Raw genomic sequence first — 17,729 nt, forward strand, 5'->3', positions numbered from 1 at the left:
TTTCCTCCACATATGATATGAACTCTAGTCATCTCTCTTTTCTGATATATTATCATTTACATTTATCTTAACATACAATACAAAATCTGCAATTTGAAAATGTTAAGCTTCCTGTAACTCACTCCTTCATTATGTGGAGTGATCAGTAGCCAGTTTGTGGGAATCCATTTAATATATGTGTTATTTTTTTCTCTGACAAAAAATCTGAAAAAGGCACTCAAAGAAGGAAAGGTTTCTTTCACCCCCATTCTGAAGGTTCTATCTATAATGATAAGGTAGAAGTAGTTGTGGAGATGGATTTGTGTAGAGAACAACACAAGATAATGTGGCAATATTAAGTTCAATGTCAGGAAGTAGAGATGTTTATTCTTGTGCTCAGTTCTTTGTTCTTTGGCCTTTTTTAATTAAGACTCTACATCAGTGTATGGGATGATATCATGCAGAAATAAAGGGTCTTCTGTACTCATTGAACCTCTCTGAAAGACTCACAGTCATATCCACAATGAAATAAGAGGACCAGAAGTCATAATTCTCATGTTGACACATACACATATTTTTAGTTAAAGAAATATTAGAGGGTATTTTTGTGCCCTGTCTATTGAAATGCTGATGTTTGTGTCCAGAGATTTGCTTGCAAACCAAGTGTTGGAATTGTCATAATCATTGGAGTATCTCCTCTATAAGTGATGTGTGCAGATTGCTTTCCATCACTGATGATTGGTTAATAAAGTTCTGATCAGCCAATAGCTGGGCGGGAGAAGAGAATAAAGTAGGACTTCCAATCTCATTCTGGAAGGGTCCCCAGGAAAAGAAGAGACAGAGGCACAGGAAGAGAATGGACAGAGAGGATTCACCATGAGATACTAATGAAAGAGTAGCCATGAACATACACGTGGACTCGAGTTGGCCGTAGAAGACCAGATGGCATGCATCAGGGCATTTGGCTGAGAATAAGCACCGTAGTTGGATTAAATTAGATCAGAACCTTCTGAGCTTAGTGCCTGCAGCTTTTTAACAAAAATTCCAGGTCTCTGTGTCTTTTTCAGGAGCTAAAACATGGTAGAGGGGGTATAGAAATGCTATGCAATTATTTGGGAACAAAAGATATAATCTCCCACCTCTGCCAAGTATTTTAAATATAAATCAATCCTTTAATTAAAGTTTATATTTAAAAGTTAAATGGCACAGGTTTTTCTAACTATAAAATTCATAATTGACCATGAGGACACAAAGTGATTCTGACCAAATTGACATAAAAATCCTAACACAGAATCAACAAGGATACATATGTTTGTTTACACATACATACACACAAACACATACATACCTACATGTACTGATGCATATATGTTTACATATATGCATGTGTAAACCTGAAACTTATGGTATAAATTTAATCTTTTCAGAAAAATCACTTAACATTACATAAATTAAGGAAATAGATGAGGATGAAAAGAGTAGATAACTAACAGTAAGGAGACTTGAAAAAGACATATGGAAGGTCAGTGTATGTCTATCTGTGTGAATGAACATTGGGGCTTATTCTATACAGACTGTTATGTACATCTTAGAAGCTATAGGATGCCAACTAAAAAGCAATTCTCCTATCCTTGAGTTTTTGGTCTGAGTGTCTGGAGGCTCCCAAATAATATTAACAATTACAATTGTTCTTAGTTACCAACTGCAACACTCTTGCAAGACCAACTTGCTGAAGATACCACACACTTTGGAGATAGGACATGAGAAAAAAAGTTCATATTGACCAATATGATTCCGTGATGTTGGTACATTCTTGATTACTTGAGATACACTCAGAATGTTGAAGGAAAGAAAAGATTAATAATCTTACTCAGTGGTGATCACTGTAAAATACAATGACCATCCTAGTAAGATTCTTAGATGGCTATATTTGCAGCACAACTATTATTGGAGTAAGCAGCCATTTTCTGCTTGGCTTTGGGACTTGGTCTATAGTGGGGATTCCCAACATGTGGTTTATGACCATTAGAAAGCACACATGTTCTATGGTCTTAGGAACTGAGACACTGCTCAATATCAAAATTACCATTGCAAACTGCTCAATATCAAAATTACCATTGCAAAAGCAGGAATAAATTACTGTTGTGGATTTATTTATTTATACTTATTCACTTTACATTCCATTCACTGCCCCTCTTCCTATCATCCACTCCCACAATTCTACCCGATCCCCTCTCCCTTGTCCTCTGAGTAGGTGGGGAGGCCCGGGGTATGCTCCCAATCCTAGATCATCAAGTTTCTGTGAGGTTACATGCTTCCTTTCCCATTGATGCCAGACAACGCAACCCAGCTAGTAAAATAAATCCTATGGACAGGCAATAGCTTTATATATATATCCCTGTTGCAGTTGTTCAGGACCCATATAAAGCTGCATATCTGCTACATATGAGCAGGGAAACCTAAGTCCAACCTATATTTGTTCTTTGTTCAGTGATTCAGAATCTGAGAAACCCAAAGATCCATGTTAGTTGACTCTGCTGGTGGATGGGTTCCTAACTCTGTCACTCCACTGCGGTTCCTGTCTGGCTACAAGAGATGGCCTCTTCAAGTTGTATATGCCCAATGTATTCAAAACCAAGGTCATCCCCACTGGCTCATTTGTGTCTCCCTTATCCCAGGTCTCTGCTTGTCCTGCAGATGCCCCCAACCTCTTCACCACCATCAGTTAAACGATTCTATACATTTTCATGGCCATTTAGCCATCTTTCTTTTCATTCCCCATACCTGATTCTGAATTCCCTACTCCCCTCCCCATATGACTCCATCCCAGTTCCCTCCATCCATCTGCCTCAAGTGACAATTTTATTCCTTTTTCTAAGTGAGATGCAAATTTCTTGCTTGGGCCTTCCTTCTTGTTTAGCTTCTTTGGGTCTGTGGACTGCAACATAGTACTTGTATTTTACAACTAATATCTACTTATAAGTGAGTAAGCTATGCATGTACTTTTGGGACTGGGTTACCTCACTCAGGATGATATTCTCATTTCCTTCATTTGCATACAGAATTCATGATGTAGTGGTTTTTAATAGCTGAATAGCATTCCGTTACCTAGTTGCACCACATTTTTTAAATGCATTCCTCAGTTAAGTGACATCTAGATTGTTTACTGTTCTTGGCTATTATGAATAAAGCTGCTATAAACATAGTGGAGGAAGCATCTTTGTGAGATCTTGGAGCATCTTTTGGGTATTCAGTTGTATAGCTGGATATTGAGGTAGAACTAATCCTAGTTTTCTGAGAAAACACCAAATTGATTTCCAAAGTGTTTGTAAGAGTTTGCACTCCCCCAAGCAATAGACAAGTGTTTCCTTGATCTAAATCCTGGCTAGCATGTGCTATCTTTTGAGTTTTTGGTCTTCTTAACCATTCCAATGGTTGTAAGGAAGAACCTCATAGTTGTTTTGATTTGTATTTCTGTGATAACTAAGGACTTTTAACATTTCTTTAAGTGCTTCTCAACCATTCAGGATTCCTCAGTTGAGAACTATGTTTAGTTTTGTACCCCATTTTAAATTATTTGGGGGGGTTGTCAGTGTCTAATTTCTTGAATTCTTTGTAAATTTTGAATATTTGCCCTCTATCAGATATAGTGTTGTTGAAGATCCCTTCTCAATCTGTGGACTGATGATTTTTCCCATTGACAGTGTCATTTGCCTTATAAAAGTTTTTGCAGTTTCATGAGGTCTCATTTATCAATTGTTGATCTTAGAGCCTGAGCCATTAGTATTCTGTTCAGGAACTTGTCACCTATACCAATCCATTCAAGGGTATTTCGACTTTCTCTTCTATGAGATTTGTATGTCTCATGTTCTGCTAAGAACCTTGATCCACATGGACTTCAGTTTTATGCAGGGTGATAAGTTTAAGTCTATTATCATTTTTTACATGTAGACCTCCACTTACTCCAGTACCATTTGTTGAAGATGCTTTCATTTTTCCATTATATGGTTTTGGATTTTTTTTCTACCAAAAATCAGGTATTCTTACAGATGTGATTTCATTTCTGGGTCCTTGATTCAGTTGCATTGATCAATGTATCTGTTTTTGTACAAATACTATGCAGTTTTTGTCACTTTTGTGTTGTGTGATATATAGAAAAACATCCCATGCTTATGCCAGCTAGGTACCTACTGGCAGTCTGGGTCTGTCTCCAGCCTGGCAGACAGGTCGAGACTGCATTCTTTCATTTTAGTCAGGGCTTGTCTCGCCCATACTGGCTCTGCCCCTCCTGAACTAAGTTGCTCTCTCCACCCAGCTCACAGAGTTCCCATGGCTAGCTATAGCCACACATGCCCTGTGCTTCTAAATTCCTGTACCTGGCTGTGGTGTACTCTTGCACACCCATGTTCTACCACCATACCTTTCTCTGGAACCCAGTTGAGTAGCCACATGAAGGAAAACACGACAGAATCTTAATTTAGAATCAATAGGTGACACAATTGCTGGGCACAGAACCAAGCATCCTAATTTTGTAAACTAATCTATGTTAAATCCTCAAGTGTCCACTCAAACAGACAGCCTCTGGCTTCCTACATTCTGTCTGACTCCCTTGCTCCTGCTGTCCAAAAGGGCCATTCCTTTCTTCTGCCTTCCTTCTTCCTCTTCCTGATCCAGAAGTCCTGCCTACTTGCCCAGTGATTGGCCCCTTATAATCTTTATTCATTAGGGGAAGGTTCTGCCACATTTTTATTCTGTATTACAGTGTGTTTGTTCTCTTAGGGTGTGTATGACATCTGCCCAGGATCTTCTAGCTTTCATAGTCTCTGGTGAGAAATCTGGTGTAATTCTGAAAGGTCTGTCTTTATATGTTACTTGACCTTTTTACCTTACTGTTTTTAGTATTCTTTCTTTGTTTTGTGCATTTGGTGTTTTGATTATTATGTGATAGGAGGAATTTCTTTTCTTGTCCAATCTATTTGGAGTTCTGTAGGCCTTTTGTATGTTTATATGCATCTCTTTTTTTAGGTTAGGGAAGTTTTCTTCTACAATTTTGTTGAAGATATTTACTGGCCCTTTAAGGTGGGAATCTTCTCTCTGTTCTATACCTATTATCATTAGGATTGGTCTTCTCTTTGTGTTATGATTTCCTGAATGTTTCGAATTAGAAGCCTTTGTATTTTGCATTTTTTGACTGTTGTGTCAATGTTTTCTGTGGTATCTTCTGCACCTGAGATTCTCTCTTCTATCTCTTGTATTCTGTTGATGATGTTTGCATCTATGTCTCCTGATCTCTTTCATAGCTTTTCTATCTCCAGGGTTATCTCCCTTTGTAATTTCTTTATTGTTTATATTTCCATTTTTGATCCTGAATGGTTTTGTTTAATTCTTTCACTTGTTATTTGTGTTTTCCAGTAATTCTTTAAGGGATTTTTGTGTTTCTTCTCTAAGGGCTTCTAGCTATTTACCAGTGTTCTCCCGTATTTCCTTAAGGGAGTTATTTATGTCCTTCTTAAAATCCTCTATCATCATCATGAGGTGTGATTTTAATTCGAAGGCTTGCTTTTTCTGGTGTTTTGGGGTATCCAGGGCTCACTATGGTGGGAAATCTGGATTCTGATGGTGCCAGAGAGCCTTGGTTTCTATTGCTTATGTTTTTGCCTTTGATTCTCATCATCTGGTTATCTCTGATGTTAGTTGGTCTTGGTGTATCTGACTGTGGCTTGTAGCACCTGCAAGCCAGTGTGTCAGTACTTCTGGGAGAACAGTTCTCTTTGAGAGGAATTTGGGTATGGAGAGTTGTGGCACAGGGTCAGCTCCAGGGTACAAATGTAAACCAGAAGGATCCTGTCCCTGGCTATCCCTTGTTCCCTGTGTCCTGATGGCTCTTTGTGGGTACCTCTTGGGCAGAATTAGTGATCTTACCTGTGCTCACAGGTGTGTTGGAACTCCTGGGAGACCAGCTTTCTTCCAGGGGTATTTGGGTATGGAGCACTGTGGCACAGGATCTGCTCAGGTTGCTATGGCACAGGATAAGCTCCCAGCACAGATGGAAATTGGAAGGATTATTTCTCAGGCTGCTTCTTGGTTCCTGTGTCCTGAGGGTTCTTGGCAGGTCCTTCTGAGCAGAAATGTTGGTCTTACCTGTGCTCACAGGTGTATCCCCACTCCTGAGAGACAAGCTTTCTCCTGGCAGTATTTGGGTATGGAGTGCTGTGGCATAGGATGATCTTGGGGTACAGATGGGGCAGAATTACAATTATGAAATGGAAACAAAAGTAATTTTATGGTTGGGGGTCATCACAAATAAGGACTACTTTTAAAGTATTGAAGCATTAGAAACATTGATATGCATTGTTCAAGACTTTGAGACAGAAGGATCCAAATGAATCCAATGCTAGTGAGAAATTGTAAGGCCCCCTTTTGGGGACCCCCACTCTAGTCTCGGGAGAGAGGGCGCACCCAAAGAAACACAAGAATCCTTCTTGCTGCAAACACACAAGGCATTTTATTGCGGAGCTCCAGATCGAAATGTATCTCACGCAGGAGACAGTGGATTCGACCCCGAGGCTCGAAAGCTAGGGGTTTTTTATGAGGTAAAGGGCTTAAGGGTGGGGAATTCAGTGTAGTGACACACTATTGGCTTATTCAAACATCAGCAGAAAGATTACATGTCAGCAAAATTATACGTGCAGGTCAGGATGTCAGGGTTCTGTGAGTTGGATCAATGCTAGCAGAGTATCCGGTTAATTTATGACTTTAAACTGCGTCAAAGGGCAATGGGTAGAGGGAGGTGCCAGGCCAGATGGTTGTTGACTCAGTTCAGATAGCCCTGTTATGTCCTCACATTCCTCTTTATCTTTATGGTCAAGCTGTTCCCAGGAATGCTTTAATGACAGGTCATGCCCAGGTTTGTTCTTCTTTGTTTTCAGCCCCAGGCAACCTCTAGGCTCACAAACAACCAGCAATTTCTACGTACTTTATATGACTTACCGGTCTTGAAATTTCATCTTTCTTTCAGAATCATGTCACAATCCTGTCAAAATCAGTAATTAAGTCTGTCAAGATTTACAGGTAGGGACAAGGTGCCAAGCTCAGAAAGGGCTTTTCAAGAGTGTCAAATCAAACTCATATTAACCTGGCCATATTTTTTTTCCAAAATGCCTCTAATTATAAGAACATTTAGAGACCTACATATGTAAAATTTCATGAGGGCAAATCACACTTGAAGTTCTTTGCAACCTATAGGTATCTCAACATATCCACTGAGATTCCACAAACTGAGGCTCAGTAGAAATGTTTACACTTATATTTTGTAAGAAAATGTTAATTCTCAGAGACATGAAATATCAAATATATGCTAAAATTCCACTGAATTTAGGTGTTGTTTATAACTCCAAACTGTTGTTTATTGCTTCTCATATGAGGACAACACAGTTCTTCCAGTGTCATTACTGGCCTGAAAAGTTTGTATAAATATGAACTACTGAGTATAAGAAAAGAACAAGAGAGTAGGAAAGGGGGAGATAGATTTGATAATGGATACATATAATATATGTTCACTACACACAGATATGTAAACTTCACAGTGCAATCTCCTTCTATATACAATTAATATGCTCTTTAAATAAAACTTATTCAAAACCTTTCACTACAGCTCCGTGTCACATTTGGCTCATTTTACTCACTTGACGATCTCCCTGACTCCAGCTACTCCATGCCATGTTCTATAACACCCACTTTCAAGAAGTTCATCAAAATACTTTAGTTGTGTACAATTATGTTTTTTTGCATATATTTATTTCTTCAAAGATACATGTCTGTCTTCCCAGTTTCCTGAGAAGTTATATTACTAACATATTTAATTTATAATAACTTCTCCTAGGAGAATATTCTCTTTTATGCAAAGAAGACATCGGTCTAGGTTGGGCTCCATTGGTCTCTCAGAATATCCACCTAATTGTTCCAGTATAGAGGCTAATAGCTGCAACATCTCAAAGCAGAGAGGAAATAAATGAAACCATGGGAGAAAATGTTCAAATTCTAAATTTAGACCCATACTTTCTGACCTTTTCAAAAAATTCTTTTCTCATATTTTATATTCTGACTTCAGATTCCCCTCCTTCATCTCCCACCCACTCAACATATCTCATGGATCATCCTGTTACCCATATCCACCAGCAAACCTCCCACCTTTCCTTATAAAAATCTGCCCCCTCAGGGACATAAAACACAAAGTGCATAACAAGCTACAATAAGAACAGGCATATTCCATCACATCAAGCCTGAACAAGGCAACCTAGTAGGAGGGGAAGTGTTCAACAAGTAAGCTACACGGTCATGAATAGTCTTTTGAATGGAATAAGACCAAAATTATTCTGAGTAAAGTAACATAGAGCATGAAAAAACAAACTTTATATGCACTCATTTTTAAGTAGAAATATCCTATGGTGCTGCATTCTGTTCAGGAAGTTGTCTCCTCTGCTAAAATGTTCAAGATTGTTTCCCAGGTTCTTTTCTATCAGCCTCACTGTATCTGTTTTATATTGAGGACTTTGACCTACTTGGACCTGATTTTTGTCCAGGGTGGTAAATATAGGTCTATTTACATTCTTCTACATGCTCATATCTATTTAGACCAGTACCATTTGTTAAAGATTCTTTTTACCCCATTGTATATTTTCTAAAATCTCAGCTATCCTTAGGTTTGTAGATTTAAGTCAGGGACTTAAGTTCAACTACATTGCTAGTCATTCCTATTTTTATTTCAAAGACATGCAATTTTTATTATTACAGTTCTGTGGTACACTTCACCATTCTTTTTCTTTCTTTTATGTTTATTTGTGACTTTTCATGATAGAGTCTGTGTGTGTATCTGGACTATCCTTGAAGTCATTCTGTAAGTAGACTGGTGTTTAACTTCCTGCCTCAGTCTCCAAAGTACTAGGATTAAAGAAGGCACATTCCAACATCACTCCAACTTGCCATTCTTAAGAAGAATTGACATTTTATTTGCTAAATATGTGTGAAACCACTAAGCCATGAGCAGCAGCCTCAACTCTGTTTCTTAGGTCTGTATCCACACTTTTAAGATTGTTTTGTTCAGATACCTCATTTTCAGTTTTACTTTCATTTGCCCATTTCATGAAAGAAGGAAAATTTATATATGTTTATTTTTATGAAGCTTAACACTATTTTAAATATTCTCTGATTTAATTTTAACCTGTTATCCAATACAGTATCTGTGATCTTTCTCTACATATTACAAGTTACAAAGAAAGAAGCTTGAAAATTGCTACATTTATACTGGCTTATATTTTTCTTGAAAATGCTATGTGTCTTTTGTCATAAAAGCTACCATTGTGACTATTGGAGAAAATGTGATAGGTGCTAAGAAATGAGATAATATTGCTATATGGAGATAAATAATCTAGGTGTCCCCACACAACTGGTGTATATAGACAGCAGAAAATGGATGTTGTTGGTTAAGAAAAAATAGAAGACATGAAACTGTAAGTGATTGAGAATGTAAGGTGGATCTATCAGACTTGAAAGGACAAGTAATGGGGTGAAAATTATCAAAGTACATTTATGCATATATGACATCCTCAATGAATTAATAATAATACTAATTTTCAAAACTCCACCAATAATCATAAGGCTGTCTTCAGTCTGCACGGGTAAACATGTCATGTGTGCACCATACTTAGTTGAAAAATTTCAGAGGAAATGCTCTTAAATAAGAGGTCAAAAATTAACTATCCATATAAATTACTTTATGTTTGCAATGGAGTAAAGTGTAATTCAAAAAGAATGAATGACAATTGCAGAGTAAAATTAATCTATCTTTTAGGAAATATGGCCTGAACAAAGGAAGACAAAGGCCATTCACTGTAATTAGTTCCTTCAGGCTTATTAATTTTATTTCTATTCAGAGTCTAAACATTTTTTCTGAAAATGTCTAGACATTGGGAATAGGTCTCAACTTGCTCTGTATTCATGAACTTCACGTTGGCTCTTTGTGCTTTCTGCATCCCTCCTTGTAACACTGTGGGATCACACAGCTCTTTACTTCCTAATTATTCCTAATTGCTCCATTGCATTTTTTCCTGTGATGTGGACACCTTTGCACTGACATATAATTGTTAGAAAGACATTTAAAAGTTCTCACGGCCCTTTATGTAGATGGTGTTGTGGATCTCGAGTTGAGTTGAAAATCACTTCTATAGTAGAAAAGAGGACCTGTGAATAAAAAAACCTACACATCAAGAGCCAGAGTCTCATGTCAACACAGAACAGACTCAGCCTTTCAGCTCATCACTTGTTCTTGTGGCAATACACAATATGCAGGTGAGAACTGCCTTCATGTCAAGAGATAGATAATTATAAACTTGAAACTCATTTAGGTGCAGGGATATTGACCATGATGCTGTGACTGGAATTGAGAATTGAAATGATTTTAACAGAAATTGGAAGATTCTTATTGCTAGGTGCCAAAATGTTTTGATATGCCAAAGGCTATCCTTGGTACCTTCCTCCTTTAAGTGGAATTCTTCTCTTAATTTCTCAACCTTACTTCTTTCCATGCATTCCTTCCTCCCCACCTCCTTGAACTTACATTTTAATTTTGATGTGAATTTATGAAATTTCCAGCCCTATGTAAGAACTAACTTGTAAATGATAGCTAAAAAGACAGGTAAAATCAATTTTATTCACTAGAGTGACACCAGGAATATCAATGGTATTGAGGTCAGGCCTCATAGTCATGAAGAGTTAGACAACACTTTTCGGACTCATTTTTAGTGTTTTTTTTTTCTCTCTTTTTTTTTTTTTTCATGTCTTTGGAGTTTCCTTTTTTGAGGAATATGGATGGGGTAGGATAGGGGTTTTGCAGAGGGGAAACTGGGAAGAGGGCTAACATTTGAAATGTAAATAAATTAAATAACCAATTTTTAAAAAGGAGAATAAATATAAAGTCCAGTATGTGTGGAGTAAGGCAAGATCTGAGAGGAATTGACCAATGTAAAAGAACCTACTATGATATATTATGTAAAATTGTCAAAGAATACATATATTTTAAAAATTTAAAAATAATATGAAGAAGCATAGATATTATATGCCCTGTCTTAAAATGTCTTCAATAATCCAAAATATTATATAAAACAGATTTTTATTCTTCATCAAAGGCTTCTACAAAGTCAAATTTAAAACACATATGTGATAAATGGAGAATAAATAACAAGTGTATGTCTCTTATTTCTCTTGGACAGCTGCGTGAGATTTTATGTGAGAAAACAAGTTTATGTTGAAGATCTTCCTCAAGTTAGATGAAAACCATTCTGCTGTGTTTGGCCAGCAGATCACAGCCTGGGTTCTAGCCTGGAAAGGCATTTTGGAAACCTGGAAGAGAAGAAGGGCTAGGCGGGCAAGAAAAGGATGTAGCTAAGACAGGCATTCTGATCAAAGCTCAATTTAACTATTCCACACGCAGTTATGAAGCAGGGGAAGGGGGCCGATTCCCGCCAAATAATCTCGCCAGTAGCAGGGTGACCACGTGATGGCTTCGGAACAGGAAACCGCAGGCTCCAGCAGTGGGCGTGGCAGAACGATTGAGCTGCAAGCTCCATCCAGGTGTAAATAGTGGAACCATTAAGGCTGGGGAAGTGGAGGCTACACCATTCTGGCATATTAAGCATTATATTGATTTTGCAGATGAAGACCAATAGAAGAAGTGATTATTATTGTTCTGCACTAGACAATTAGTCACAGCCATAAGGTTTTTATGAATTGTAATTCAAGGTTTAAGACTGAACATTCATTGATTAATATGCTTCAGCTGTGCTGCGAATCCGTGAACCACACGAAACCAGGCTTCTAAAACAAGAGAGGATTGTAGTAGCATTCAGACTATTAATTATTATCCCTCTTGTAAGAACCAGAAGGAAGAATATCCCTTTAAGCGATGTGCCTTGAGTTGCTTCCTTAGATCACATTTAGTCCAAGTAACTCCATGTAGATGATCCTTAAGCACAGATATACCAAGTATATGGGTCCTTCTAATTTGTAGAATCAGGGAAAGCAGATTAGAGAAAAGGAATTTTGTGCAGATGGGTTTAGGCTGGTCGGTGGATTCATTTTCAATTCACTTCTACTGATAAATTATTACTAAAACAGGCAAGGGAGTTCGTGTGGTGGTGGCTAAGCAGTGCAGCTCCTCAGTGACAGATCCTGCGACCCACGAATCTCCCACCCAGCGCTGCCATGAAGCCCAGAGGAAGGTTAGCAGGGATGGAGCTGCAAAGACGGAACCCAAGTGCCTCTGCGAGGCTGTTGACTAAGCCCGCCCTTCGACCGACCTTGGGAAAGGATAAAGCATCAGACAAAAAAGTGCAAATAAAAGGGAAGAGGGGAGTGAAGGGCAAACAGGCTGACGTGGCTGACCAGTAAACCATAGATCTGCCTGCAGAAAATGGAGAGACAGAAAACCAGAGTCTAGCCTCTGAAGAATAGAAAGAAGCCAAGTCCAACTAAGCATCCATCACATCTGTCAGTGGTCCCGCCTCCCTTCTTGTACAATCCAGAGGAATATTTTTATCAACTATTTTGTAAATGAGAGTTTTTTAGTAGCTCTAGAAACATTTTTAAAAGGTGAGGGAATCCCACCTCATCCCATTTTTTTTTTAATGTATTTTTTTTTTTAAAGAGGTTAAATCATTTGCTGGCTGTTTATTTTTTGGTACAACCAGAAAATAGCAGGATACAGAATCAGGAGAGGCTGTGACCATCTCGGGGGGTCACCATAACATTCCGTAGATGGGGCTAGTTTTATATCCTATGATACAAAGCATACTAAATGGCAATTTGGCATCTCATTCATGTATTTGTGTCTGGAATATTTTCAGTTATATCTGGTTCCGTGTTTCTAGTAGAACCATTTTGTAAGAAAGCCAGTCCTTGGCCCTTGCCCTGTCAGAACTGTGATGTCTGTGGTCATGGCAGTCCATTTTCCTAACAGTTGTGATAATGTGCTGTGAAAGATGGAAATCCTGAGTCTGTTCTGTGTGTGGCGTAACATTGTGAATTGGTGGGACTGAGGATTACAGGCATTGGTTGTTATGAGAGGTCTTAGGGGAACTTAGCGAGTCACTGGAACAAGTTCAAAGAAAAACAATACGTAGCTTTTCATTTGTGTACATGAACACAATGTGACTTCAGAGTTTGGTTACGTGAACACAGTATATGGCTCTTTTGGGGTATGTGTGATAAGAATTGGAAGGTCTGTACTCTGCTCCCTGACCAATAAAATCTGTTGTGAAAGAGTAAAAAACAAACTCACACACACACACACACACACACACACACACACACACACACACAAAAAACAGGCAAGGAGGAGGTGTGCGTGAATACCAATCAGAATGGTTAACATTAAAAACTCAAATGATAGCACATACTGACTAGGATGTGGAAAAGGGGAACACTTCTCCATAGCTGGTGGGATTGCAAACGGCTACACCCACTCTGGAAATCAACCTGGCTGATCCTCAGAAAATTGGAAATAGTTCTACCTAAAGACCCAATTATACTGCTCTTAGACATATACCCAAAAAGACCCAATTATACTGCTCTTAGACATATACCCAAAAGATGCTCCACAATATCACAAGGACAAGTGCTCCACTACATTTATAGCAGCCTTCTTAATAATAGCTAGAAACTGGAAGCAACTCAAGTGTCCCTCAACCAAAGAATGGATACAGAATATGTGGTTCATTTCCACAATCGAATGGTATTCAGCTATTAAAAACAAAGACAGCATGGATTTTGCAGGCAAATGGATGGAAATAGAAAATATCCTGAGTGAGGGAGCCCAGACCGAAAGGACATGCATGGTATGTACTCATTGATAAGTGGATAGTAGCCAAAAATTACTCCATAGAATGACCAACTGTGTCAACTAACCTGGGCACCTGGGTGTGGCCAGAGACTAAACCCTCAAGTAAAGAGTATACACGGGCTGGTCCAAGGCCCTTGACCCATGTGTAGCAGAGATTGTCTTGTCTAGCCTCAGAGGCAGAGGATGAGCTTAATCTGTAGACATGATGACCCATGAAGTGGTATTCCTGGGAGGGGTGTACCCTCCTAGAGGTGAAGGGGAGGGGGTATGGAGAAAGAGCTCTGTACATCTACAACCATAAAACTATAAAATATGCTCCTGTGCAGTGGGTAGTCCGTGCAGCCAGGAAAAGCTTGCCTACTTCACACTATATAAAAGCTTCTTGGCAAACAGGAATATTCTTTTCTGGTGGAAACATTTTACAATGTATTGAAATTTGCTTGTTTGTTTGTTTGTTTGTTTGTTTTTGCAGGATATGTTTTGCAGGCATGTAAGCATGCTGTTGTTAATGTGTTGGTTGTTGGGATTTACACATTAAACCACACTTGACAACAAAGTCTTCAATGTCCATGTCATCTCTGTAACATGCTAGGGCATGGCTTAGCATTGAACCTTTCTCTCATCTATGCTTCTTCAAGGAACACATGGAGCACTCTAAGCACTCATGGGAAAGGTTTGCAATACATCATAATTGCTTCTTTGAATTTATTGGTGCTTTATTTATTCTTACTTTTATTTCAAGATAATATTAAGTGAAAGTGACTTAAAAGTAATTTTCAATCCTTCAGGTAGGTGGGATGGTTCTGAAAAGTAACAATTGCTCTGTTTGGAAAGAGTGTAGGAAATCATAAATTTACTTCCAGTGGATGTGAGAAGAAAGAGGAAAGCTGTAACACTACCTGAAATTCAAGGCAGATAGAGCTCAGCAAATCTTGTAGAAGAGTTGAGGGAAGGACTGAAGAACCTGACTTTGTTGCCTGTAGCAGAAGTTTTCCATAATTGATTGATTGGGTAATAAAGATGACAAGAAGCTAATTACTGGGTGAGGAGGAGACAGGCCTTCCGGGTCCAACTGAGGGAGAGGGTACAAGGAGAACGGAATGGGCCCCTTTTGTATGGAGAGGCAGGAGAAAAGCAAACAAGATATAGGCCAGGGACTGTTAGAAATAGTAGAGAAGTATTGCTGGATCCTCCGGTAGTACTATGTCCAGTTTTCTGAGGAACCGCCAGACTGATTTCCAGAGTGGTTGTACAAGCCTGCACTCCCACCAACAATGGAGGAGTGTTCCTCTTTCTCCACATCCTCGCCAGCATCTGCTGTCACCTGAATTTTTGATCTTAGCCATTCTGACTGGTGTGAGGTGGAATCTCAGGGTTGTTTTGATTTGCATTTCCCTGATGATTAAGGATGTTGAACATTTTTTCAAGTGCTTCTCTGCCATTCGGTATTCCTCAGGTGAGAATTCTTTGTTCAGTTCTGAGCCCCATTTTTTAATGGGGTTATTTGATTTTCTGAAGTCCACCTTCTTGAGTTCTTTATATATGTTGGATATTAGTCCCCTATCTGATTTAGGATAGGTAAAGATCCTTTCCCAATCTGTTGGTGGTCTTTTTGTCTTATTGACGGTGTCTTTTGCCTTGCAGAAACTTTGGAGTTTCATTAGGTCCCATTTGTCGATTCTCGATCTTACAGCACAAGCCATTGCTGTTCTGTTCAGGAATTTTTCCCCTGTGCCCATATCTTCAAGGCTTTTCCCCACTTTCTCCTCTATAAGTTTCAGTGTCTCTGGTTTTATGTGAAGTTCCTTGATCCACTTAGATTTGACCTTAGTACAAGGAGATAAGTATGGATCGATTCGCATTCTTCTACACGATAACAACCAGTTGTGCCAGCACCAATTGTTGAAAATGCTGTCTTTCTTCCACTGGATGGTTTTAGCTCCCTTGTCGAAGATCAAGTGACCAAAGGTGTGTGGGTTCATTTCTGGATCTTCAATTCTATTCCATTGGTCTACTTGTCTGTCTCTATACCAGTACCATGCAGTTTTTATCACAATTGCTCTGTAGTAAAGCTTTAGGTCTGGCATGGTGATTCCGCCAGAAGTTCTTTTATCCTTGAGAAGACTTTTTGCTATCCTAGGTTTTTTGTTATTCCAGACAAATTTGCAAATTGCTCCTTCCAATTCGTTGAAGAATTGAGTTGGAATTTTGATGGGGATTGCATTGAATCTGTAGATTGCTTTTGGCAAGATAGCCATTTTTACAATGTTGATCCTGCCAATCCATGAGCATGAGAGATCTTTCCATCTTCTGAGATCTTCTTTAATTTCTTTCTTCAGAGATTTGAAGTTTTTATCATACAGATCTTTCACCTCCTTAGTTAGAGTCACGCCAAGATATTTTATATTATTTGTGACTATTGAGAAGGGTGTTGTTTCCCTAATTTCTTTCTCAGCCTGTTTATTCTTTGTATAGAGAAAGGCCATTGACTTGTTTGAGTTTATTTTATATCCAGCTACTTCACCGAAGCTGTTTATCAGGTTTAGGAGTTCTCTGGTAGAATTTTTAGGGTCACTTATATATACTATCATATCATCTGCAAAAAGTGATATTTTGACTTCCTCTTTTCCAATTTGTATCCCCTTGATCTCCTTTTGTTGTCGAATTGCTCTGGCTAATACTTCAAGTACTATGTTGAAAAGGTAGGGAGAAAGTGGGCAGCCTTGTCTAGTCCCTGATTTTAGTGGGATTGCTTCCAGCTTCTCTCCATTTACTTTGATGTTGGCTACTGGTTTGCTGTAGATTGCTTTTATCATGTTTAGGTATGGGCCTTGAATTCCTGATCTTTCCAAAACTTTTATCATGAATGGGTGTTGGATCTTGTCAAATGCTTTTTCTGCATCTAACGAGATGATCATGTGGTTTTTGTCTTTGATTTTGTTTATATAATGGATTACATTGATGGATTTTCGTATATTAAACCATCCCTGCATCCCTGGAATAAAACCTACTTGGTCAGGATGGATGATTGCTTTAATGTGTTCTTGGATTCGGTTAGCGAGAATTTTATTGAGGATTTTTGCATCGATATTCATAAGAGAAATTGGTCTGAAGTTCTCTATCTTTGTTGGATCTTTCTGTGGTTTAGGTATCAGAGTAATAGTGGCTTCATAAAATGAGTTGGGTAGAGTACCTTCTACTTCTATTTTGTGAAATAGTTTGTGCAGAATTGGAATTAGATCTTCTTTGAAGGTCTGATAGAACTCTGCACTAAACCCATCTGGTCCTGGGCTTTTTTTGGTTGGGAGACTATTAATAACTGCTTCTATTTCTTTAGGTGATATGGGACTGTTTAGATGGTCAACTTGATCCTGATTCAACTTTGGTACCTGGTATCTGTCCAGAAATTTGTCCATTTCGTCCAGGTTTTCCAGTTTTGTTGAGTATAGCCTTTTGTAGAAGGATCTGATGGTGTTTTGGATTTCTTCAGGATCTGTTGTTATGTCTCCCTTTTCATTTCTGATTTTGTTAATTAGGATTTTGTCCCTGTGCCCTTTAGTGAGTCTAGCTAAGGGTTTATCTATCTTGTTGATTTTCTCAAAGAACCAACTCCTCGTTTGGTTAATTCTTTGAATAGTTCTTCTTGTTTCCACTTGGTTGATTTCACCCCTGAGTTTGATTATTTCCTGCCGTCTACTCCTCTTGGGTGAATTTGCTTCCTTTTTTTCTAGGGCTTTTAGATGTGTTGTCAAGCTGCTAGTATGTGCTGTCTCCCGTTTCTTCTTGGAGGCACTCAGCGCTATGAGTTTCCCTCTTAGAAATGCTTTCATTGTGTCCCATAGGTTTGGGTACGTTG

General features: G+C 38.6%; 1 pseudogene; it reads left to right on the plus strand.

The window, feature by feature from the left end:
• Gm34779 lies at positions 10,654-12,507 on the plus strand (annotated as a pseudogene).
• Positions 12,508-17,729: the final 5,222 nt, after the last annotated feature.

This window comes from Mus musculus, chromosome 7, assembly GCF_000001635.26.
Source record: "Mus musculus strain C57BL/6J chromosome 7, GRCm38.p6 C57BL/6J".
NCBI classification, from domain to species: Eukaryota; Metazoa; Chordata; class Mammalia; order Rodentia; family Muridae; genus Mus; species Mus musculus.